This window comes from Leptodactylus fuscus, chromosome 7 (genome assembly GCF_031893055.1).
Source record: "Leptodactylus fuscus isolate aLepFus1 chromosome 7, aLepFus1.hap2, whole genome shotgun sequence".
Lineage (NCBI taxonomy): Eukaryota > Metazoa > Chordata > Amphibia > Anura > Leptodactylidae > Leptodactylus > Leptodactylus fuscus.
In genome coordinates this window covers 62,856,134-62,871,854 of record NC_134271.1, presented here as the reverse complement: position 1 = coordinate 62,871,854, position 15,721 = coordinate 62,856,134, and positions in this window count along the sequence as shown.

Here is a 15,721-nt window from a genome sequence, read left to right as displayed (position 1 = left end):
GTTTGCACAGGGGTTCTAGTGCACCCTCGGCTCTGCTACATCAGATTGCTACATCTGATGTAGCAGTGCCGAGTGTGCATCAGATGTGTAGTTGAGCAAAACTGACTCAGCACTGCTAAGTCTCTGCATTCGCATAGGAATGCATTGGCCAGCCTTCGGCCAATCAGCGCTGGCTCTGCCGGAGGAGGCGGAGTCTAAGGTCGGACCTGAATGGAGACTGGTGTGGAGCGATCTTAGACTCCGCCTCCTCCAGCAGAGCCAGCGCTGATTGGTCGAGTTCCGTACTCTGGCCAATCAGCACTGGCCAATGCATTTCTATGGGGAAAAGTTAGCTTGCGAAAATCGCAAACTGACAGGGATTTCCATGAAATAAAGTGACTTTTATGCCCCCAGACATGCTTCCCCTGCTGTCCCAGTGTCATTCCAGGGTGTTGGTATCATTTCCTGGGGTGTCATAGTGGACTTGGTGACCCTCCAGACACGAATTTGGGTTTCCCCCTTAACGAGTTTATGTTCCCCATAGACTATAATGGGGTTCGAAACCCATTCGAACACTCGAACAGTGAGCGGCTGTTCGAATCGAATTTCGAACCTCGAACATTTTAGTGTTCGCTCATCTCTAGAAATGATACCAACACCCTGGAATGACACTGGGACAGCAGGGGAAGCATGTCTGGGGGCATATAAGTCACTTTATTACATGGAAATCCCTGTCAGCTTGCGATTTTCGCAAGCTATTTTTTTCCCATAGGAATGCAATGGCCAGCGTTGATTGGCCAGTCTCCAGAATTCGGCCAATCAGCGCTGGCTCTGCCGGAGGAGGCGGAGTCTAAGATCGCTCCATACCAGTCTCCATTCAGGTCCGACCTTAGACTCCGCCTCCTCCAGCAGAGCCAGCGCTGATTGGCCGAAGGCTGGAGATTGGCCAATCAACGTTGGCCAATGCATTCCTATGCTCAGCTCTGCTGCATCACCGCATACCCATAGGAATGCATTGGCCAGCGTTGATTGGCCATTCTCCAGCCTTCGGCCAATCAGCGCTGGCTCTGCTGGAGGAGGCGGAGTGTTATGGTCAGCAGGGTTTATTAAAAAAATAAACAAATAAAACCCTACGGAGCCCTCTGGGCCATTACAGCAACCAACCTGGTGTGAATACAGACTAACAGTTCCTGTCACTGCCAGCTAAATTAAATGACCAGGTGTGCTCTGTTGCAACTCACAGAGCTCTGTGCAGTCAGAGCAGCCGCACAAATAAACAAGCTGGCTAGCCTGAACTCCAGGACTAGCCAGAGACCAAGTAACCCTGTGTGTGGTAGTTCCACCCAACCACCCAGGCAACTATTGCCAAGCCCACTCCCAGTCACCCTGTCTGGGAATTACTGCTAGCTGACCCTACTGACTTTTACCACAAACACACGCATACAGGGCAGTATGCTGCCTGACAAACAGTGGCATTGCTATCTCAGGGGTCTTTTGCTAACTAGGGCAATGTTTACAGGCTGGAACCCAAACATACATACACACACATCATTACGGGTTTGGAATGCGATCATAGAGCGCCGGGCGTCCAGACCAGCCCCCTTATATAGGCAAGGGGCGGTCACCAGCAAATAGCCCAGCTGCCCAATCCGAGCGTCCATTGGTTGATACACATGTCGATCAACCAGTCGACCACGCCCGGCTGTTGCAAGGCAGGTTAACCCTTGCAACCCTGGATTTTGCAGAGGAACAGACAGCGACGCCCATATCATGGCCGCAGTCTCTGCATAATCCTAACACTACCCCCCCCCCCCCCCCTCCACGGCGCAACGACGCCATGCGTCTCCGGGTCGGAGACGGACATGGCGAGGAGTGAGCCAGACACGATCCCTTGGGGGCAACCCCGTCCCTGACCTATGTCTGATGTCAGCTGTTGCTCTGCTCTTGGCCTTGGCCTGACTCATGGCAGAGTGCACAGGCCGTGGAGCCTTGCCATTTAATAAAAGGTTTGGCAAGTCAGGGGTGTATACAAGTCTAGTCCCTTTACTTTGCCCAGAAACTGTGCCAACACTCTGCTTAGTGTTAGGTTTTTCCCAGGCTCTCCCTTGCGGGCAAAAACCCTCCCTGGCACCTGATGACAGGGGACCAAAAGCCTTTTTTGCAGATTTAAGCCTCCTGCTTCTGCCTTGAGGCGGCGTTGCCCTTGGCAACAGGTCAGTGGAGTGATTATGAGACCTAGGTACTGGGAGGGTCTTAAATGCATTTATAGTAAAGACCTCTGAAGGCTGAGAGGGTAAGACCTCCTGCTTTGAAGGCCTCACTGGAGGGACGGCTGATGGTATAGCCTCCATACACCTGCCCTTGCACTCTGGACTCCACTTAATAATCTCCCCTTGCCTCCAGTCTATGACTGGTGAGTGCCGGCGTAACCATGGGAGACCTAGCAATACTGCATCAGTTAATCCCTCCAAGATGTGAAAAGAGAGTTTCTCTGTATGCAGTGTTTTATACCGCAGAAGCAACGGTGGCGTCTCAAATCGGATCTGCGTCCGAATCTGAGACCCATCTACCACCGTAATGTTAATGGGGGTCTTAAGAGCTCTCATGGGAACACCATTCTGTTGGGCGAATTTGGCTGACATGAAATTCCCCATGGCCCCAGAGTCTATCATTGCTCTAGTATTAACCCAACCGTTACCCAGTTTAAAGGCTACTGGAAAACGGACACGATTATGGGACTTTTGTGTACCAAGTAACCCACCCCTGATGGACACTTGGCTAGCTTTCTTTTCCAGTGGGGTCGAGCATTGAGGAGCAATATGCCCTGGCCTGTTGCAACGGTAACAAATTACCCCCTTAATTTTCCTACTCCTGCTGCCACCAGGAGTGGAAGCACGGGAGGTGTCCATAGGTTCAGTGGACTCCACAACGGGCGAGGCAGTGGTAGATTTTATGACCCCCCTCAGAGACATGAGGTTATGCTCGACCCCCCGTTCCACTCTCCTATCAGACAACTGTGTATCCACACGAGTAGCTGAATTTATTAGGGCAGAGAGGGAGGTAGCAGGCTTACGGCCTGCTAGTTCGTCCTTTATATTTGAGGACAAACCTTCCCAAAATATTGCCACCAGTACCTTATCTGGCCAAGTACCTTAGTACCTTATCTAGCTCGGATGCCAAGGTTCGAAACTCAATAGCAAAGTCGCTACTGAGCTCAGGCCTTGATTTAAACGTAAGAGCTGCGAGGCAAAGGTGGACTGGGGCACTGGGCCATGAAACACCAGGCGTAGTGCTTCACACAGCGCGGATAGTGTAGCCAAGTCCGCTGCGTCCTGTTCTTTTAACGGGGTGACCCAGGCCAATGCTCTCCCAGTGAGCAAAGAAATTACAAAGGTCACTTTAGATTTCTCATCTGGGAAGAGACTGGGACAAGCTTCAATGTATGTTTTACACTGGTGTATGAATCCCCGACATCCCTGCGGCTCACCCGCATACCGCTCCGGAAGCAGGAGAGGACACGGTGACGCTGCAGGGGTCGGCAGACTACCAACCAACTGAGCCATAGCCTGAACTAACCCTTGAGATAGGTCAGAAAAATTAATTGGGGCAGCTGGTGGAGATTGCTGCAAGTGTTGCTCCACCGCTCCCAGGCGTGTGTTCAGACTATTGACAAGACTCGCCAATTGTGAAGACGAAGTCATTATTGCGGCGGGGCTCTGGCTCTATGATACTGTTATGGTCAGCAGGGTTTATTAAAAAAATAAACAAATAAAACCCTACGGAGCCCTCTGGGCCATTACTGCAACCAACCTGGTGTGAATACAGACTAACAGTTCCTGTCACTGCCAGCTAAATTAAATGACCAGGTGTGCTCTGTTGCAACTCACAGAGCTCTGTGCAGTCAGAGCAGCCGCACAAATAAACAAGCTGGCTAGCCTGAACTCCAGGACTAGCCAGAGACCAAGTAACCCTGTGTTACCAGCAAATAGCCCAGCTGCCCAATCCGAGCGTCCATTGGTTGATACACATGTCGATCAACCAGTCGACCACGCCCGGCTGTTGCAAGGCAGGTTAACCCTTGCAACCCTGGATTTTGCAGAGGAACAGACAGCGACGCCCATATCATGGCCGCAGTCTCTGCATAATCCTAACACGGAGTCTAAGGTCGGACCTGAATGGAGACTGGTGTGGAGCGATCTTAGACTCCGCCTCCTCCGGCAGAGCCAGCGCTGATTGGCCGAATGACGTCTTCTGTATCTCATTCGGCCAATCAACGCTGCTCAATGCATTCCTATGGGAAAAAAAGTTTATCTCACAAAAAACACAAATTACACCCCCGATAGAGCCCCAAAAAGTTATTTTTAATAACATTCCCACATAAATAAAGGTTATCCCTAGCTATCCCTGCCTGTACATCTATCCCTGTCTCATAGTCACAAAGTTCACATTCTCATATGACTGAAATCCACTATTCGTCTAAAATGGGGGTCACCTGATTTTGGCAGCCAATGACTTTTTCCGATTTTTTTCAATGCCCCTGTTGTCGTAGTTCCTGTCCCACCTCCCCTGCGCTGTTATTGGTGCAAAAAAAGCGCCAGGGAAGGTGGGAGGGGAATCGAATTTTTTTGGAGTTTGCCACGTGGTGTCCGTATGAAATCGAACATCTCGAACAGCCTGATATCCGATCGAACATGTGTTCAATAGAACACTGTTCGCTCATCTCTAATTATTGTGTATTCAGGGTCGGACTGGGGTGTCTAGGGCCCACCAGTGGAATTGTTTCTAGGGGCCCACCGCCAGGACCCTGCAGATCAGCGGTACCGAGACAGGGTGGTTAAAGGTTATAACATGTTGGGAGCCATGCTACTCACGCACTATACCATGTGCAGTACATATACCTACTGCTACAGCCTGTATGGCAAGTGAACAGCATGGCTCCTAGAAGTATTACCATTACCCGTAGCTGAAGTGTCCTGGAAAAAGCTGATCTGCAGAGGTCCAGGCTGTTGTATCATCGCATATGTAATATTGATGGCCTATCCTAAGGACAGACCATCAATATTAGAAACATGGCTAAATTCCTTTGTTCAGGAATTGGAGCGACCCATGTGCTGGGAGGGTGGTGTAAAATAAAAAACAAATAAATAAAAAAAGAATACTCACCTGTCCCCGGTGCTCCGTTGTCCGCCGGTAGTGTCTATTCGGTTTCGTGCCGGAGCCTCCATGCTGGGAGCCCTGCACCTCATGTGATCGCTGAGACCAATTAGGTACAGGATTTCCAGAAATGAAGCCATGAGTCCAAACAGACACAGGTGGGAACAACGGGGTGCGGGGGACAGGTGAGTAGGCTTTTAAAAAAAAAATAATTATTTTACACCTTCCTGGCGGCCACCACAGCGATCACTCCAGTTTATAGACAACCTGTTTTAAGGGGTTGTCTGGGACAAATATTTTATGGCCACTTCACTGGTCCCCGATAATGTATGGGGAACAGTGATGGGGCCATTATATTGTGTGGGAGCAGTGATGGGGTAACATCCTGTGCGGAAGGGGGATGTTACACTGTGTGGGGCATATTAAAGGGGTTGTGCAGGGTTAAAGATTTTTTTATGGCCTATGCTCAGGATAGGCCATAAATACCTGAAACCTCACATTGCAGAAACATAAGGTCTTTGGCTACTACAGAAAAAAAAAATGTGTAAGGAACCAGCAAAGTGAATGAAATTTAATCAAATTTACCTCATCCACACGCTGCAGGAAAAAAAGATGTGAAACAGCCACAAACTCTAAAATGTGCGCGCTTCTAAAAACATGGCCGGTTACATTCAACTGCGCAATTGGGAGAAAGTGCGGGGAAAATGCATCAAAAGCGCAATAAAAAAAACACAGTGGAAAAAATACATTGAGATTCGCCGCTATTTATTCCACAGCTATTTTTTTTTAGCTGCGTCTCGCTGTTGGGCCTCATCCTTATTATCTCAATATACTGAGCATTATACTATAAGGATGAGTTCACACAGAGTTTTCTGGTCAGGAATTTGGTTCTATCCGGAGGCTTTTTTGGAGGCTGATTTTGAGGTGGATTCCTGACCAAATAACTCTGTGTGAACTCAGCCTTAGGCTAAAGCCCCATGTAGCAAGACAAAGCAAAAAGCGCTGCCGGAAAAACCCTTGCAGCAACACATCAGTTTTTCCTGCAGTGCTTATTGCAGAAACTCCACAAAGGTTTCCTCTGAGGACTTTGTTTCCTTTAGGGTAAGTTCACGCGGGGTTTTGTGGTCAGGATTTTGAGGCCGTATCACCCTCAAAATCCTGACCAAAAAGACGGCTCCCATTGAAATCAATAGGAGCCGGTCAGTTCTTTTTTTTCCAGGAGCCGTTTTGTTCCAGCTCCTGGAAAAAAAAGTGAGGTGCTCATTCTTCAGGTCATTTCGCCTCACGATTCGGCCTGAAGACACTCCCTCCTCCCATCTAGACCCATTTATTGTGCCTAATCTGGAGCAGAGTGCGTGACTGGATGCCGATGCAGTGCACCGGCATTCAGTCAAGGCTACCCGTTTTTTGGTCCGGAACCTGAGGCAGCCTCTGCCTCAGGTTCCGGAGCATAAAACCCCGTGTGAACTTAGACTTATACCTATAGGGAAACTGCAGGTGTTTCTGCAGATATAAGTGACATGCTGCGATTTCCAAAACCGCAACAGTTTTGGAAATTGCAGTGTATCCGCCGTGTGTGTTTTTCTGTAATGTGTGGATGGGATTGCACTCACTATATACCTACACACTCAGGCCTGGTTCACATCTGCGTTCAGTAATGCATTCGGGGAGTCCGCATGGGGACCCTCCCATACAGACTACCGAACGCATTAGCAAGTGGTATGCAGTGAAAGCACACATAGACTATAATGGGGTCCATGTGCTTTCTGTGCAGTGTCCGCAAAGAACATGCGGACAGAAAAGTACTTCACAATCTACTTTCCTGTCCACATGACTCGTGCGGACACCGCATGGAAAGCACACGGACCCTATTATAGTCTATGGGGTCTGCATACTTTCACTGCACACCACTTGCTAATGCGTTTGATAATCCGTTCGGGGGGGGGGGGGGGGGGGGTTCCCATGCAGACTCCCCAAACTCACCAAACGCAGATGTGAACCAGGCCTTATACATATACCATATATACTCACACATATACAATACTATAGCACATATACATTTATATACATTCATATACCATATATAAGTCATATATACTTGTATGAATACTATATATACACACACATATACATACACATTATAGCATACTGTATATACTTACGCATACCTGTATACAAACATACAGTACTCACACAGTATACAGGACATATACTTTACACAAATGTACACATGCATACATATTAAACATACAGATTTTACAAAAAGAATTTACTCACCTATTCCAGCAGTAGCAAACTCAGCAGACGACTCCTGTCTTCCCCACACGCTGCGATGTAAGAGCATTCAGTGTGAGGAGGAGGGGGAGGGGGAGAGAGGAAGTGCGTGCGGGCAGCAGGGACGATACCTCACAGGAGAGCAGCAAAGCAGCTGCAGGTAAGCGAAGGGAGAGGCCGTTAGCTGAGGCTGAAGCTGCACATGCTATACAGCTTCAGCATCAGCTAATAGGGGCCCCTGTGTGTGGAGACAGATGCATTGGTCAGGTACCCGGTTGGGGGCCCCTGGCCATCCCGATCGGGCCCCGACCAATGCATCTGCATTGTTAAAATGAAAACTTTAAGTCGGGGCCCACCGGGGGATTCCCTGGTGCTCCGGCGGGCCAGTCCGACCCTGTGTGTATTATAGTATAATACAATATTCATGTGAGCAGCACTCTCCTTAGCTTGCAGATAGGTGCTCTTATTTCATCGGTGACTGACCAGGACCCACCAATTTATATAGAAGCTTGTTTTAAAGGATGGACATTCCATGTTAGGCCAATATATCATATACAGGGTGTAGATATTGTTAAAGCAAAGAGCCGAGAGCAATGTTTCGGGCTGCGAGAGCCCTTAGAATCCGAATAAGAAGGTGTGATGGCTGCCACAAATCTAGCACAAATATATTTCTTGTGGGGCTTAGGAGAACTTATCCTGGTAAGGAACCCAAGGATGGGGGAGATGTATGTCTTCCCTTAGCAAGCTCTGTATGAATCGAACCAATGAGAGAATCCTATATGGTTAAACAGAATACTGATAAAAAATTGCTTTTGTGTGTGACTTCAAATATGATATTAGCAAAAGCAAAGAAGATTGTGCAGAACTTTGTGGTATATGAAGTAACTGAGGCCAATGTGTGGAAACCACTCAGATCTATAAAGAATGTAGGAAAAAACACGAGTGACTATACACTGGTCACATATACTTAATGAAGTCTCTGAGGTAATTTCACATAGTACTACGCAGTGTCTGATATACTGTATTCTTGTCTTTGTAATAGACTGTGTGCCAGTGCTGGATAAAGCACAGTAATCTTCAGTATATAGACTGATAACCACAGGGAATGCTGAGGATGCATTGACTCTTAGTGTTTGCTGTGTTGACTGCAAGATGTAAGGGCAACGTCTTACAATACAGTTAGTGTTTGCTTCAAGATTGACAGAAGACATGAAATAAGTCTTTGGTGTAAATGACACCAAGCAAAGAAGTTGAATCAATAAGGAATTGATAAAGAAAGTATTTACAAAAATTGTATAACTACTCACTATATGCTGAAACCGTATTAACCCTGTAAATTGTGGGCTTGTTCGCAATCCTAGACTACAGACTGTTGTGTTAGTAACTTGTTCTTAGAAACAATGTCATCCTCCTCTTTGTTGCTTCTTCAGGGGCAATGAGATTGATATATGGAAGGATTTGGAATCACTGTGGGATCTTTGTTAATAGATTATACCATCACTTCCTGGAAAATGGTTGTCAAACTGTGACACACATACCCCAGGGAGTACGCCCCACAGTCTCCAGGGGTATTTGTGTTGTCTAAGATCCACTGGACTATATTACAATTTGCACTATATGCAGGTCCTCCTGCCCAGGATAAATGTTTATATATTGATGCGAACACCCCTGGAGACTTTGGGGTATAACCCCTGGGGTATGTGCTGTGGCTAAGAACCACTGGGCTATATTACAAATTGCATTACTCCATTGGACCACCATAGGGTTACTGATCAGCAAATAGGCCATACAAAGAAATGAGATCTCACCAATAGATTATGAACATCATGGAGATACAGATGATGCTTCCTATATGTCTCCCTACCACTTCCCTTCACTGTTCATAGAAATATCCCATGTTTAACAATACCCTGAAATCAAGTAGCCTTAGGACCCAAGGATAACAACAGAGCAGAACTGAGGCAAGGAACAAGCCAATCAGATACAGACACAAAAGGCAACATGGTGGCTCAGTGGTTAGCACTGCAGCCTTGCAGCACTGGAGTCCTAGGTTCAAATCCAAGGGCAACATCTGCAAGGAGTTTGTATGTTCTCCCCGAGTTTGCGTGGGTTTCCTCTGGGTACTCTGGTTTCCTCCCACGCACCAAAGACATACTGTTAGGGAGTGTAGATTGTGAGCCCTATATGGGACAGTGACTGACAATATCTGTAAAGCGCTGTGGAATATGATGGCGCTATATAAGTAAGCATAATAAATAAGATCTACAAGGTACAGACCAGACAGAAATAAGTCAAAAGAAACAAACTAGGCAAGATACAAGAATATACAAAAATAACTAGGAACATCACGAGGCTAACCATCCCGAAACACCTTCCAAAACAACCTGCTAAAGATCAGCTGCCCACTAACAGATCAGCTACCAGATACAACAACCCCAAATAAACTAGTAGCTAGGAAGTGATAACAGCATAAAGCTTGCTTTTGATTGCAACGGTTGTTAATTAGACAATGGGCCATTGTTACATGGGATAGGTGACAGTGAATTAACTGGCCTAAAGCAGCCGTAGGGTCTCAATATCAGTAATGATGTCTAGTTCATGGTTACTAGCAAATTCCTGTGCCATGAACGCACCACATTCTTCATGTCTGTATCACTGCAACTCTGACAGCTGTCAGGCTCCTCTAGGATTTGTAGTGTCCAGCAGCTGGGGAGCGCTGGTTTCATATCACTGTTACATTGGGCCCTACAATGCTGTGTCTCTTGCATTCCATTCATTCTATATACTGCCAGGGTAGAAGACATGAGATATCTACTGCAGCATAAAAACTATTTTCAAAGACACTTTCTGATTTTCAATTACTCATACAATACGTTTTCTATGTGTCTTGGGTGTAATTCCCAAATTAGTCCATGGTGGCTTGTCTCTACCTGACAGGCAGAACTGTCTGCAAAGATTCAATCCATGTCTCAGGGGATCACTGCCACAAACTGACACTAATTGCCTCCCTATTTGACAGTCTAAGCTGTGAAAACAAGAAGTAAATGGTAACCACCCTTCTTTGTTTCACCCCTAAAGACAGACATTTAAGTAGTCTTGAAGCTATGATACAGAATCTGGACCTCTGATAATATAATTAATGTCAGTCAGATTCTGTGAGTTATTCAGAGCGGGGCTATATATGTTCTACTAAACAACATGCAATACCAATAATAATGGACAAATGAATCTTCTGCATCTCCAACCAATGCATAATGGGGTGCCAGATAGTATTTGGAGATATTGGTTGCTTCTGGTGTAGTTTCAAGGTCCAGACAATGCAGCTACTATGTGATCATTAGAGAGATGAGGGTCTTGACATGGTTGGTTTCATCTGCTTGTTATAGGGTGATGATAACCTGTTCAGGACTCGTCCTGTCCTTGTCGCCATTCTTCAACATCTCTAATGGGACGAGGCAGGGGTGTCCCCTCTCACCTTCATTGTTTATCTTAACAATAGAGACTCTCCTGCAGGTAGTTCGCATATACCCTGAGATAGAGCAAGTGCCCATAGGTGCATCTTCCTTGCACTCTGTCACCTTCGCTGACGACGTTTTGTTTTTGCTTTCGAATCCTGAAAGAGGACTACCTGCTCTAACGAACCTCCTTCATGACTATGGCAAGATGTCCAACTTCAAACCAAATCTCTCCAAATCAGAAATCCTAGTTATTTCACTACCCTCAGCTTTGGAGAAATCATTGAAAAAGGACTCGCCTTTTGTATGGAAGTCAGACCACATCCCCTACCTAGGCGTTAAACTGACTAGTGATTTACAGAAACTATTCTCGGCTAACTTCTCCCCTCTACTCAAGGAAGTGAAAACTTTGATACACTCCCATGACATACCCTACGCCTCATGGTTCGGGAGAAAGAATATCCTCCAAACCTATGTCCTACCTAAGCTACTGTACACAATTAGAATGCCTATCCCCCTTAATCACTCCTTCTTTGCCTCTCTAAGAACTCTCTTTATCAAGTTTCTTTGGAAAAATAAAGTAGCGATTACCCTTTAGACTGCTTACTCTGAGCAAAGCCAGGGGCGGAATTTCCTTACCTGATGTGACGACCTACTACAAGGCGAATCTCCTGACCAGATGGCTTACCCTGAGTGTGCTTCCACAGGACTCAATGGTAAGAGAGATGGCAGCTCTACAGCATGGTGAATTACTAGACAAGCAGCTTTGGACCCCAGACCTCACCACACTAAGAGATCCCCATTTTGAACCCCTTCTGAAAGGACCATGCCAAATCTGGCGTGAATTAAGTACCCGACTCATGCTGCATTATGAAAAATATTTCCCTGCTCATCTTTTACCACATCTCCTCTAGAAGCCCACCAGCGGATATGATGATTTGTGAAGATTACTAAAAGATAGGAGACTGACAGATCTCCTGGTCAATAGGGAACCTCTAAAGACACTCTGCAGACACTAATTGGCCATAAACAATTCTCTTTCTTGCATTATCAACATTTCAGACACAGTATCACCTCCTTACTGCACCCAGTTACAACTGACGAACCAGTGTCCAAGTTCGAGAGAATGGTTGTCCTTAAATCTCCAAGAAACAGAAGATTAGCTAACTGTAAAGCAGCTTTGCTAGATATCATTCCAGATGCCAAGCCGGGATATCTTTCAGCATGGGAAGCTGAGCTCGATACAACCTTCACTCAAGATGAAATCACATCCATCTTACAATCCTCACATGGCTTCTCAAACGGTGTGAGGCTTCAGGAATCACATTTTAAACTCGTAGTGAGATGGCACCATACTCCAGATTGGCTACACGCTCACAAACTGGCGTCAGACGACTTGTGCTGGAGAAGCCAAACGGAATGAGGTACCCCTTATCACATATGGTGGACCTGCCCGAAGATTAAGGCTTTCTGGTCCCAAATAATGCAAGAGATTCAACATATCACCTCGTCCACTCTAATCTACCCACCTGCTGCAGTCCTTCTCTCATGCCCTACATCTTACTATTCGCCCAACAAAGCTAATCTCACAACGCACTTATTTGAGGCAGCAAAGTCCCTCATACCTAAATATTGGCTCCAACCCACCATCCCTTCAACTGCTGAATGGAGAGAAAAAGTGATGCAAATTTTTAAATTCGAAGAGATGCTTAGCTGGTCCACCGGCTCACACAAGCAATTCTTGAAGACGTGGTCACCGTGGTCTAAATTCAACCAAATTAGTATCTCAGCAGACACCCAGTGGACGTCTTCAAAGGTTGTTCTTTACCAAAGACCCACACTCACGAGACTATTACAGACTGACAGACCCCTCTCTCACGTTTCAGCAGACCTTTATATCCCCTGCCTTCCCCATCACCCTCCCTTTTTTTCATTTTTATATCTTTTTCTCCCATTTCCTTTCCTTAAGAACAAGAAGCCCTGTACTTTACTCTACATACATGGTACTTATTCAGTCTTTTTCAGATAATTTGAGGGTTTGACCCTCTTTGTATTGGTTGATCTTATATGCTCAAAATGTTCATACCACTGCTACCTCCTTTTTATGTTTTATTTTCTGCAACAAAATTTGAAAATGTTAATAAAATGAGATTTGAAAAAAAACAAACTATTGTTAGTAACAAAGTTAAAGAACTGACCCAAGGGTCATGAAAGGTCTAAGGGTGCATTCACACTAAGTACACGCTGAGCTGATTCTGAACGTAAAACACATTGAAACCAATAGGGAAAAAAGCAGCCCATTCATTTCAATGGGGAGCACTCATATGCCGGCTCCCATTGAAATGAATGGGATCTGCTTTGTACGCACTGATTCTGAATGTGTTTTACATTCAGAATCAGCTCAGCGTATACTTAGTGTGAATGCACCCTAAGGATGATAAAACAAATATCAATTCCATCTGTTCCTGGGTTTCAGACCTAGCACCTTGATGAGAGTCCAGTTTCTTCTGTGTATACCACGGTGCAGGGGCATAACTACCAGGGCAGCAGAAGTAGCATTCACCACAGGACCCGGGATAGTAGGGGGCCCGGCGGCAGCTGCTACCACTGCAGATTTTTTTTGTTTTTGTTTTAGAGTATAATAATTGTTCATGGGTGGTCCACTAATGGGGCATAATACTGTGTGCAGGGGCCACTATGGGGCATAATACTGTGTACAGGGGCTACTATGTAGCATAATGCTCTGTGCAAGGCCCACTAGGAGCATAATACTGTGTTCAGGGATCACTATGGGGCGTAATAGTATATGCAGGAATATGGGGGGGGGGGGGGGTCAGTCGGTTGTGTTCTTCAAGGGGTTGGTCAGGGGGGGCTTCATGTTAAATGTATATTCTATTACTACATTCGCTGTCTATACTGTACCCTGGTTGTTTGAAAGCTTCATTTTGCCTGAAAAAATGTAGCCAAAAGATGGAAATGTGCTACATACAAATAGATACATATTCATAATGTAAAGAATGAAAGGAATAATATATGTCCATCATGATGTTAGATATATTTTCATGGTCTTGATCAACATTGAGTTTTGTAGAATAACTTGTAACTTGTTCTGCCGGAGGCTCGTCTGTGAGGAGGCGGAGTCTAAGATCGGACAAGAATGGAGACTGCTGTGGACCGATCTTAGACTCCGTCTCCTCTGGCAGAACCAGCGTTGATTGGCCGAATGCTGTACTCTGTATGGCATTCAGCCAATTAACGCTGGTCAATGCATTCCTATGCCGAGATGTAGTAGTGCTGGCCGTGCGCTCAGAACTGCTACACTGGAGATGAAGCAGAGCTGAGTGTGTGCTGAACCCTGTTGCACACTCAGCTCTGTTGAGATTCAGCAGAGCTGAGTGTGCAGCAGGGTTCAACGCACACTCAGCTCTGCTACATCTCTGATGCAGCAGACCTGATTGTGCAGGAGGGTTCACAACTCCGGTGTAGCAGTGCTGGCCGTACGTTCAGCTGCATCTCCGGTATAACTGAGCTGAGCGCACGGCCAGCACTGCTATATCTTGGCATAGGAATGCATTGACCAGCATTGATTGGCCGAATGCCATACAGAGTACAGCATTCGGCCAATCAAAACTGGTTCTGCTGGAGGAGGCAGAGTCTAAGATCGGTCCACAGCAGTCTCCATTCTGGTCCGATCTTAGACTCAGCCTCCTCACAGATAAGCCTCCGGCAGAACCAGTGTTGATTGGCCGAATGCTGTACTCTGCATGGCATTCAGCCAATCAACGCTGGTCAATGCATTCCTATCGGAAAAAGTCAGCTCCTGCATATCGCAAGCTGACAGGGATCCCGACGTAATCCAGTGACTTGGGCTTGTTAGATGCCCCCAGACATGCTTCCCCTGCTGTCCCAGTTGCATTCCAGGGTGTTGGCATCATTTCCTGGGGTGTGATAGTGGACTTGGTGACCCTCCTGAGTCGAATATTGGTTTCCCCCTAAACGAGTATTTATCCCCCATAGACTATAATGGGGCTCGATGTTCGATCGAACAGTCGAGTATTGAGCGGCTACTCGAATCGAACTTCCAGCATTTCACTGTTTGCTCATCTCTATTAATAATGTCTTTAGATAATTAATGTTTTAGTGTTGTTTGTATAGTGTCAGAGATAGTGGCTATGGGATTTCTGGTCAGTGGTGTGTACGTGGTATCTTGTATTTGTCTTTGGATCTCTTCAACAAAGTCTTTCTTCTCCATTATCACTGTGGCTCCCCATTTATCAGTGGGTTTGATTATAATGTCAGGATTGGTTTTAAGTTCCTGCAGAGCCTGTTTCTCTTCATATGTGGTGTTGTTATGATATTTAAGAATACCCAATGATATTTCATTTAGTAAGTTCTTGATGCCTATTTGAACTAAAATAATGTATTCCTCCACTGGATGGTTACATCTAGATGGGTTGAAGTAGCTTCTATTTCTCAGACCGAAATTATTAATCGAAAAAAAATGAGAATTGTACTGTGGTTGTCCATGGCGGGCCTGGGGGTTGTCGTCAAAATGGGCTTTAAGTTTCATAAGGTGGAAGAAGTGGTAGCAATCTACCTCTAATGTGAAGGTATTAAATTGCTGAGTAGGGCAAAAAAGATAGTCCTTTGCTTTAGATCACCATTTGTGAAGGTAACAATGTCTATGAGGATATATTGACTATAAGTTTCGACTCACCTAGGAATGAGTCTGGATTCAATTTTCTATGCCTCTTGCCTCTGCCCTTCTGTGTGGGTTTGTATCTGTGGCTTGGTTTCCTGCGCATGGTCTGTATCTCTGGGTGCTTGGTTGTCCTCCTAAAAAACGGGTTCTATCTGAG